Source organism: Zingiber officinale, chromosome 9A (genome assembly GCF_018446385.1).
Source record: "Zingiber officinale cultivar Zhangliang chromosome 9A, Zo_v1.1, whole genome shotgun sequence".
NCBI lineage: Eukaryota > Viridiplantae > Streptophyta > Magnoliopsida > Zingiberales > Zingiberaceae > Zingiber > Zingiber officinale.
The window spans coordinates 77,434,734-77,445,772 of record NC_056002.1 but is presented as its reverse complement, the minus strand read 5'-3'; positions in this window follow the sequence as shown (position 1 = coordinate 77,445,772).

Below are 11,039 nucleotides of genomic sequence, written 5' to 3'. Positions count from 1 at the left end.
AAGTTTATAGAGGCATGCTGAAGTTATTTTGGTATGACGATATGGTTAACTTTTCCATCACAGAATACCCCTATAGAAGCAAACATCATATTATACACTATATCAATGATTTAATTTTTCTGGTAATTTACCACGAATCTTGTTTGTATACTATATCATTTCGAATTGATCTCACAAATATATCATTATAGTTAACGTTCACTGTTGCATTATTAGCAAAACTGTCACTTAGAAAGTTGTAAATAAATATGTTAAAGTTTATTTAAAGGAAATATAGATATTTTTCTTATTCGTTATTTATTATCATCTCAAGACCGTGTTTATTATGAGTACCTTCAATTCTTAATAAGTTTATTGAAAATAGTGTAAGCTAAATTGTAACTTGGTAAATTTTACATATTACAATTGAAAAGCATATTGAATATTTTAATTTATTTTAAGTAATACAATAATAATTGGCATGCATTTTAGTTCTTACGGCAATGTGATATATATGATGGAATTTACAGATATATGAAGAAATCTATGTTTCAGCAAATAACGAATGCATTCTACCACTAGTAGCATATATAAAACATGTAAAAAGGTTTTATCATAAGGGATGTAATCTACCTAGTGTCATCACATGCAATTGGAAATTTATAATCTGCATTCCGTTGTCATATGTTTTAATGACAATGTGACTTTAACAAGTACTGCACAACTATTTTATATTTAATTAATTGTATGTAAATATCATGTTAAAAGCATGTTTATGCATTTAACTTATGCTGCTCATGTACTAGACAGTCTCGGCCTATATTTTTGGAGTTTCGACCATTTTTTTTTTATGATCATGTATGGTAGAGATTTATCTAAGGAATGTGATTTGATTGTGGCCAAACTATGATTATGTATGGATTAAGTTATGAACCGAGGACCTACGTCCAGGGAGCTTATCCAATTATGTATGGGTTGAGTTATGAACCGGGGACCTACGTCCGGGGAGCTTACCCAATTATGTATGGGTTGAGTTATGAACCGGGGACCTACGCTCGGGGAGCTTGCCAAATTATGTATGGATAGTGGGTTCGTTCCGAGGTTCGAATTCCTATCAACCTAGCGCTAGGTTAAATGTTTGATCAAACAGTTATGTTACGTGGCCACTTTCATTGAACTGAACTCTACTAGAGCTGTTACATTTATGTCATGAAAGTATTTAAGTTAATATTATTATTAGAATATTTTCCTTATGTTTACGGTATGCAAGCTTTCGATCTACATTTTTTCTTTGTCTAACCTAATTTAGTGGATCTGATTATTGGCTATTATGGTTTGAACGTACTGGGTCTTTAGACTCATGATACTATTTTTTTTCAGGAGGCAGTACCGATGAGACAAGAGGCTTTGACAATCAAGCAAGTTCAGAATGACGGCAACACAACCCATGGACCCCCCCTAGTTTATGTTTCCGCTCTTATTTGAAATGATGTAATAAAAGATTTAGTCCAGTAAATTTTCTTTAAGAACTACTAGTTGTTTATGACTTAGTCGGCTTTCTCAGGATATTCATGTACTTTCTTTTTCCTATTATTAGAAACTAAATAAATAAATAAAAAGAAAAAAGTAAGGAAATAAAAAGATATATAAATTATAATAGGAAGAGGCGTTTTGAATTAAAGTAGATTAGAGTCCTTACAGTTTTTTTTTTGGGCCATGACTATCATAAAATTAATATATAATTCAAAATTATATATTTTTCATAATTTTCTGTAATTTTAAAATTAATTTTTACAATTTTTACGAGTAAAATTTCCCGGCGGACCCGTTTAGCGGTTTCGGGCGCAATCGCGGCTACCCGCGATCTAACCATCGCGAGGGTTCCTTTTCGATCCAACAGCGCCTAAACCCGCTGTCCCAAAACGATTTGGGCCGAGACATTGCCGTTTCGGAAAAATCTTCCCGGCGGGTTTGTTTTTAGTGATTTCGCGTGCAATCGCGGAGCAAATCCCCTTGCGGGGTTAGGGGCAGTAACCCTACCCGCGATCTAACCATCGCGAGTTGCTCCTAAGCGATCTAATGGCACCCAAGCCCGCTGTCCCAAAAAATTTTGGGGCGAAACGAAGCCGTTTTTGAAAAATCTTTCCGGTAGCCACTCATAAAAACCCAAAACTCATAATTTTACAGAAAATTACAGAAACTTTAGTTTTCATAAAACCAAAAAACAAACTCGTATTCGCCTTGCACGTGGCTCTGATACCACTATTGGGGTTTTCGGGCCGCGAAAACCGCTTTTCGTGTCGCGGAAACCCCGAATCACCCAAAGCCGTAGATCCGTGCAAGGAAAACCGAACGAAATACAAATACGAGTTTCAAAATCTTTAGATCTAATCCTAGATCTATGTGTTGAGAACTTTACCCTTGTTGCGTGCCCTTTCGCGTTCCCGCTCTTCCAAGGAGTTGCCGGATCTCAAGACCGTCAAGCGTCGGTCCTCTAGAAGTATCCACACGGACACGTAGGTGGAGAAACCTCACACAAAAAGGTGTGCCAGCACCTTGGTGAGATTCGGCCAAGCAAAGAGGAGAGGGAGAGGGAGAGCTTGAGGAAGAAGAAAGGAGTAAATGAGGAGTTCAATCAAAAATTCATTTCCTTCCCCTCACTAAAGTGGCCGGCCACATTTGGTTGTGTAACCCCCATTTCCACTTAATTACAATTAAGTGGAGGCCATTAAGAGGTGTCTTGTAACTCCCATGAGGTGGCACACCATGAAGATGTGGACCATTACTATTGGTCCACCTCTTGCCACCTCACTAATGATGTGGCAAATGAGTAACCTACACTCATTTAATGTGGTCGGCCACATTAAATGCAATGGAGGCTTGTAACCTCCATGAAGTGGCAAACCATGATGATGTGGAGCAACACCATTGGTCCACATCTCGCCACCTCACTCATGATGTGGCAAAGAGTCAAGTCAAACTTGATTCTACCTCTTCCTCTCTAGTCAAGTCAAACTTGACTCAATCTCTCTCATGGTTGATCTAATCTAACCATTTGATTCAAGCCAACTTAATATAATGAATCTAATTCATTAAATTAAATTGATCTAATGAGTCATAATCTAAATTAGACTCATTAAATACATGAATCAACTTGAGTCTAACTCAATTAGCCAAATTTGGATTACTCTTAATCCAATTTGATTCATCAAATGAATCTAATCCTCTTGGTTCATCATATGAACTAAATCTCCATCTAATTGTCCTAAGTGTGTGACCCTATAGGTTCTTGTAACGTTGGCAATGCCCTAAACCCATTTAGGAGCATAAGTAATGAGCGGTATCTAGCAACACATCATTACTATCCAAGTTATAAGAATGTTGAGATCCAACATCACCTTGTGACTACTAATTGTGACTTCTCACAATATGTGACAATGTCATTCTATCCTAGACATCTAGATTGATCAATATGAGGCATAGACCGTGTCATCCTCTAATCAATCTAAATCTTGAACTCCAAGTAGACACACTAAATCAAATGAGCTCAATATCCCATATTGACTCATTTGGGCATGGCCATGCACTTCGTGGTCTCACTCTATCAAGAATACCGATGTCGCTCCCGTCATATGGGAGGGATAGATCTCATCTACATCACTCACATCCCTCTACATAATTTGTTATATATAGTCCACCCAGTCACGGGTGACGTTTGACGAAACCAAAGTACATAACTCCTTATGTAGGGATCCATGGTGACTTCAGGTCTAAGGACTAATAGTCATGCTAATAGTCACATGAGAAAGTATATGACACTCATATAACGATCCATGATACTTTCTCATGGCGGGTCATTCAGTATACATTCTCCAATGTATACCCATGTGTCAGCTTGATATCTCTATATCCGTGACTTGTGAGATCAAGTCATCGAGCTGACCTACATGCTAGTCTTATTGCATTAACATTGTCCCTGAATGTTAATACTCGACTAGGAATGATTTAGAGTAGTGTTCCCTATATCATCTCACTATCGATTCAACTAATCGATTGATATAGGTATGAACCTTATACTCAAGGACGCTATTATACTTAGTTTATTTGGCACTAATACAAATAAGTATAATAACCAAACATATGCCTTTATTAATATACAAGAATATGATACAATGAGTCCATACAATCATCAAATGATTGGCTCTAGGGCTCTAACTAACAATCTCCCACTAGCACTAGTGCCAATCAGTATAGGCTCTAAGGCCTAATGACCTAGTGTGACCATCATGCTTCCTCTGTGCCAAAGCCTTGGTCAAGGGATCTGCGATGTTAACCTCTGTAGGTACTCTGCAAATCTTCACATCTCCTCTATCGATAATCTCTCGAATGAGATGGAAGAGCCGTAGTATATGCTTGGTCCGCTGATGTGAGCGAGGTTCCTTTGCCTGTGCTATAGCTCCATTGTTGTCACAATAGAGCTCAACTAGGTCAGCGATCCTAGGAACCACCCCAAGTTCAGTGATGAACTTGCGGATCCAAACTGCCTCCTTTGCTGCCTCTGATGCTTACAGCACCACCATTTAAGCAAAACACGAACCCTGACTGCGATCGATAATCATCCTGATCGGTCTGGAAGCTGGCATGACTGTAACCCTTTACAGTTAGCTCATCATTGCCTCCATATATCAAGAAATATTCTTTAGTCCTTCTTAAGTACTTAAGAATATTCTTGACCGCTATCTAGTGACTTTCACCTGGATCTGACTGGTATCTGCTCGTCATGCTCAAAGCATACGAGACATCAGGTCGAGTACATAGCATGGCGTACATGATCGATCTTATGGCTGAGGCATAAGGGATCTGATCCATGCGGTCTCTCTCCTCTCTAGAAGAGGGACCTTGAGTCTTCGAAAGACTCACGCCATGTGACATCGGCAGAAATCCCTTCTTGGAGTTCTGCATGACAAACCGAAGGAGTACCTTGTCAATGTATGTACTCTGACTTAGGCCAAGCAATCTCTTAGATCTATCTCTATAGATCTGTATCCCTAGAATGCGGGATGCCTCACCTAAGTCCTTCATTGAGAAGCAACTCCCTAGCCAGGTCTTGACAGACTGAAGCATAGGGATGTCCTTCCCAATGAGTAGTATGTCATCCACATACAATATAAGGAAGACAACTACGTCATTTACAACCTTCTTGTAGACACAAGGTTCATCTTCGTTCTTGATGAAACCTAACTGTTTGATTGCATCATCAAACCGAGATCTCGAAGCTTGCTTTAGTCCATAAATGGACTTATGCCTTGCATACTCTACTAGTATGCCGTGGATCTACAAAACCCTCGGTTGTGTCATGTACACATCCTCGTGGTTTTCATTCAGAAATGCGGTTTTGACATCCATCCGCCATATCTCATAGTCAGTAGCAATAGCAAGCATGATCCGAATGGACTTAAACATCGCTACTGGAGAAAAGGTTTCATCATAATCAATATCATGAATCAGCTTGAAACCTTTAGCTACCAAGCGACCCTTATAGATAAGTCCATCCATGTCAGTCTTTCTCTTAAAGACCCACTTGCACCCTATGGGTTTTACCCCTTCAGGTGGATCAACCAAAGTCCATACTTGGTTGGTGTACATGGATTCCATCTCGGATCTCATGGCTTCTAGCCATTTCTCGGAATCTGGTCTCATCACAGCTTCCTGATAGGTGGTAGGCTCATCCTCTATGAGCATAACGTCATCATGGTCAGACAAGAGAAATGAGTATCTCTCAGGCTGACGACGTACCCTATCAGACCTGCGAAGAGGTATGTCTACTTGAACTGGTTGTTGTTCCTCAATTCCTTGTGGAACATCATTCATAACCCTTTGTGGTTCCAGTTCAACTTCAGTGTTAGTGTTCGCATCTTGAACTTCTTCAAGATCGAACGCACTAGTCTTTCTAGAAACAAAGTCCCTTTCTAGAAAGACCCCAGTACCTTGTGCTGACTGGAATGTAGAAGTAATATCCCTTAGTTTCCTTGGGATATCCGATGAAATAGCACTTGTCGATTTGGGTCCTAATTTGTCCGAGACTTGACGTCGTACGTAAGCCTCATAGCCCCAGGGCATCTCTCCCAGTCCATATCCTATATGGTGTCTTTATCACGGCCTTGGATGGAACTCGGTTGAGAATGAAAGCTGCCGTGTCTAGAGCATAGCCCCAAAGGTATGTCGGAAGATCTGTGTGACTCATCATAGATCGTACCATATCTAATAGGGTACGATTCCTCCTTTCGGATACACCATTCCACTGTGGTGTTCTAGGAGGAGTGAGTTGGGATAGAATCCCACACTCAGCTAAATAGTCACGAAACTCATGGCTTAAGTATTCACCACCTCGATCTGATCGAAGTATTTTAATACTCTTGCCAAGCTGGTTCTGTACTTCATTCTTGAATTCTTTGAACTTTTCAAAGGATTTGGACTTATGTGTCATCAAATACACATAACCATATCTACTGAAGTCATCAGTAAATGTGATGGAGTATCTATAACCGCCTCTAGCAGCGACACATACATCACTATATATGAGTCCTAACAAATCAGTCGCTCTCTCGCTGTGCCCACTAAAGGGAGTCTTGGTCATCTTGCCTCGTAGGCATGACTCGCATATCTCATATGACTAAAAATCAAATGAGTCCAGCAAACCATCCTTATGGAGCTGGGATAAGCGCTTGTCATTTATATGACCTAAGCGACAGTGCCAGAGGTAGGTTTGGTTCATGTCATTTGACTTGAACCGCTTGGTATTTATGTTATAGATAGGGCTCTCAAGGTCTAGAATATAGAGTCCGTTTATTAGAGGTGCACTACAATAGAACATATCGTTTAAATAGACAGAACAACATTTGTTCTTTATTATAAACGAAAATCCTTTCTTGTCCAAACAAGAAACTGAAATTATGTTCTTAGTCAAGGCAGGCACATAACAACAATCATCTAATTCTAGTACAAGCCCAGAGGGCAGAGATTGATGGTAAGTTCCTACAGCAATAGCATCAACCCGTGCTCCATTGCCTACTCGTAGGTCTATCTCACCCTTCGTCAATGCCCTACTATTTCTCAGCGCTTGTACATTAGTACAAATGTAAGAAACGATATCTAATACCCACGATGAAGAAATAGAGAGGTTGACTTATAACATGTATACCTGAAGTAGAAATCTTATTTCTTCTTCTTAAGATCTTCCATGTAGAAGTTCCTCTTGCTTGTCCTTGATATAGTTGGCGAAGATGTTCAACCATATCGTAAACTCATGTTGCTTCGAAGCTCAGAATTCATGGTTGCGAGCATTAGACACATCTAATGCGTCATCTTGATGCTTCTTGTAAGCATCCCGGCTGCATTGGTGAGGAGCCTCCATGGGCTGCTCCACGTTCCGAGTGAGAACTATTCTCGGTTCCCGCATCCGGAAATTTGCTCCGTTGAGCTTGTCCTTCTTAAAGACGAGCGGAGAAAGAGTTCGTATTCGACGTCATGGTTATCTACAACAGAAAATTTGCAGAAATAAATATCATATTCTTTTAAAATCATTTAATTAGGCCTTTAATTAAATGATGCTCCCACTGAATTCTATAATTCTTGTGGGACAAGATCCACATCATACTAACCCTTGAGTTAGCTTTGGCTAATACGCCCAAGGCTTAGTATGATCGGTAGGTAACGATTACCAATTACATCTCTATGAAACTCTTGTTTATAGGACCAAGATCCATATTTATATTAAAACTCGAGTTAGCTTTGGCTAATACGCCCGAGAGTTAATATAAACGTGATTTTGTCCTACCTTTCCAACTATTGGAAGAATGCCTATAGTTGACTCGATCCAACCGAGTAACTAGGAATACTCAATCTAATTGAGTTTGTATTCACCCATGCTTTGGCAGATTCAACAATACATGTGATCGAGGTAGTAATAGGTATCACGGCACGGTTAGGCATTTAGAGTTGGTTCGATCGAGATCTAATCTAATCGAAAAGGATGCATCTTGTGCACGACTTAGATCTAATCTAATCGCAAGGGTGCATCATGTGCACGACTTAGATCTAATCTAATCGTAAGGCACTAATTAATTAACTACTTATTAAATATGCATCACATACACAAGTAATTAATTAATCTAGTTGTGATTTAGTCATGGCCCTACTACGATCTTCTCAAGCCAATAAGAAGATCGATTGTCAACCTAGGGTCAACAGAGCCCGCCTCGAAAATCCGTCTCGTGTGGACCCTCCACCGCTCCAATTTGTACATTACAATTTGAAACTCGAGTTACATTCGAGTCTAAATCTAATTTACAACAAGAATATAAGAGAAGGCACGACGCACAGGCCGCGAATATAATACAACACTCGCAACGCAGGCCGTATTATGAATTACAACACAATCCAATCACATTGGGTTTTTGGGCCATGAATATCACAAAATTAATATATAATTCAAAATTATATATTTTCATAATTTTCTGTAATTTTAAAATTAATTTTACAATTTTTCGAGTAAAATTTCCCGGCGGACCCGTTTAGCGGTTCCCTTGCGGGGCCAGGGGCAGCTCCCCTACCCGCGATCTAACCATCGCGAGGGTTCCTTTTCGATCCAACAGCGCCTAAACCCACTGTCCCAAAATGATTTGGGCTGAGACATTGCCGTTTCGGAAAAATCTTCCCGGCGGGTTCGTTTTTAGTGATTTCGGGTGCAATCGCGGAGCAAATCCCCTTGCGGGGTTAGGGGCAGTACCCCTACCCGCGATCTAACCATCGCGAGTTGCTCCTAAGCGATCTAATGGCACCCAAGCCCGTTGTCCCAAAAAATTTTGGGGGCGAAATGAAGCCGTTTTTGAAAAATCTTTCCGGTAGCCGAAGCCTACAAGCGACTAAACACTTGTGCTTCTATTACTCGAGAAAAATACTCATAAAAACACAAAAATCATAATTTTACAGAAAATTACAGAAACTTTAGTTTTCATAAAACCAAAAAACAAACTCGTATTCGCCTTGCACGTGGCTCTGATACCACTGTTGGGTTTTTCGGGCCGCGAAAACCGTTTTTCGCATCGCGGAAACCCCGAATCACCCAAAGCCGTAGATCCATGCAAGGAAAACCGAACGAAATACAAATACGAGTTTCAAAATCTTTAGATCTAATCCTAGATCTATGTGTTGAGAACTTTACCCTTGTTGCGTGCCCTTTCGCGTTCCCGCTCTTCCAAGGAGTTGCCGGATCTCAAGACCGTCAAGCGTCGGTCCTCTAGAAGTATCCACACGGACACGTAGGTGGAGAAACCTCTCACAAAAAGGTGTGCTAGCACCTTGGTGAGATTCGGCCAAGCAAAGAGGAGAGGGAGAGGGAGAGCTTGAGGAAGAAGAAAGGTGTAAATGAGGAGTTCAAACAAAAATTCATTTCCTTCCCCTCACTAAAGTGGCCGGCCACATTTGGTTGTGTAACCCCCATTTCCACTTAATTACAATTAAGTGGAGCCCATTAAGAGGTGTCTTGTAACTCCCATGAGGTGGCACACCATGAAGATGTGGACCATTACCATTGGTCCACCTCTTGCCACCTCACTAATGATGTGGTAAATGAGTAACCTACACTCATTTAATGTGGCCGGCCACATTAAATGCAATGGAGGCTTGTAACCTCCATGAAGTGGCAAACCATGATGATGTGGAGCAACACCATTGGTCCACATCTCGCCACCTCACTCATGATGTGGCAAAGAGTCAAGTCAAACTTGATTCTACCTCTTCCTCTCTAGTCAAGTCAAACTTGACTCAATCTCTTTCATGGTTGATTTAATCTAACCATTTGATTCAAGCCAACTTAATATAATGAATCTAATTCATTAAATTAAATTGATCTAATGAGTCATAATCTAAATTAGACTCATTAAATACATGAATCAACTTGAGTCTAACTCAATTAGCCAAATTTGGATTACTCTTAATCCAATTTGATTCATCAAATGAATCTAATCCTCTTGGTTCATCATATGAACCAAATCTCCATCTAATTGTCCAAAGTGTGTGACCCTATAGGTTCTTGTAACATTGGCAATGCCCTAAACCCATTTAGGAGCATAAGTAATGAGCGGTATCTAGCAACACATCATTACTACCCAAGTTATAAGAATGTTGAGATCCAACATCACCTTGTGACTACTAATTGTGACTCCTCACAATATGTGATAATGCCCTTCTATCCTAGACATCTAGATTGATCAATATGAGGCATAGACTGTGTCATCCTCTAATCAATCTAAATCTTGAACTCCAAGTAGACACACTAAATCAAATGAGCTCAATATCGCATATTGACTCATTTGGGCATGGCCATGCACTTCGTGGTCTCACTCTATCAAGAATACCGATGTCGCTCCCGTCATATGGGAGGGATAGATCCCATCTACATCACTAATTTGTTATATACCCAGTAATCGCCTTTATAGTCCACCCAGTTACGGGTGACGTTTGACGAAACCAAAGTACATAACTCCTTATGTAGGGATCCATGGTGACTTCAGATCTAAGGACTAATAGTCATGCTAATAGTCACATGAGAAAGTATATGACACTCATATAACGATCCATGATACTTTCTCATGGCGGGTCATTCAGTATACATTCTCCAATGTATACCCATGTGTCAGCTTGATATCTCTATATCCATGACTTGTGAGATCAAGTCATCGAGCTGACCTACATGCTAGTCTTATTGCATTAACATTGTCCCTGAATGTTAATACTCGACTAGGAATGATTAAGAGTAGTGTTTCCTATATCATCTCACTATCGATTCAACTAATCGATTGATATAGGTATGAACCTTATACTCAAGGACGCTATTATACTTAGTCTATTTGGCACTAATACAAATAAGTATAATAACCAAACAAATGCCTTTATTAATATACAAGAATATGATACAATGAGTCCATACAATCATCAAATGATTGGCTCTATGGCTCTAACTAACACGAAGCTTATCTTTAGGGCTCCCTAACAAGTTC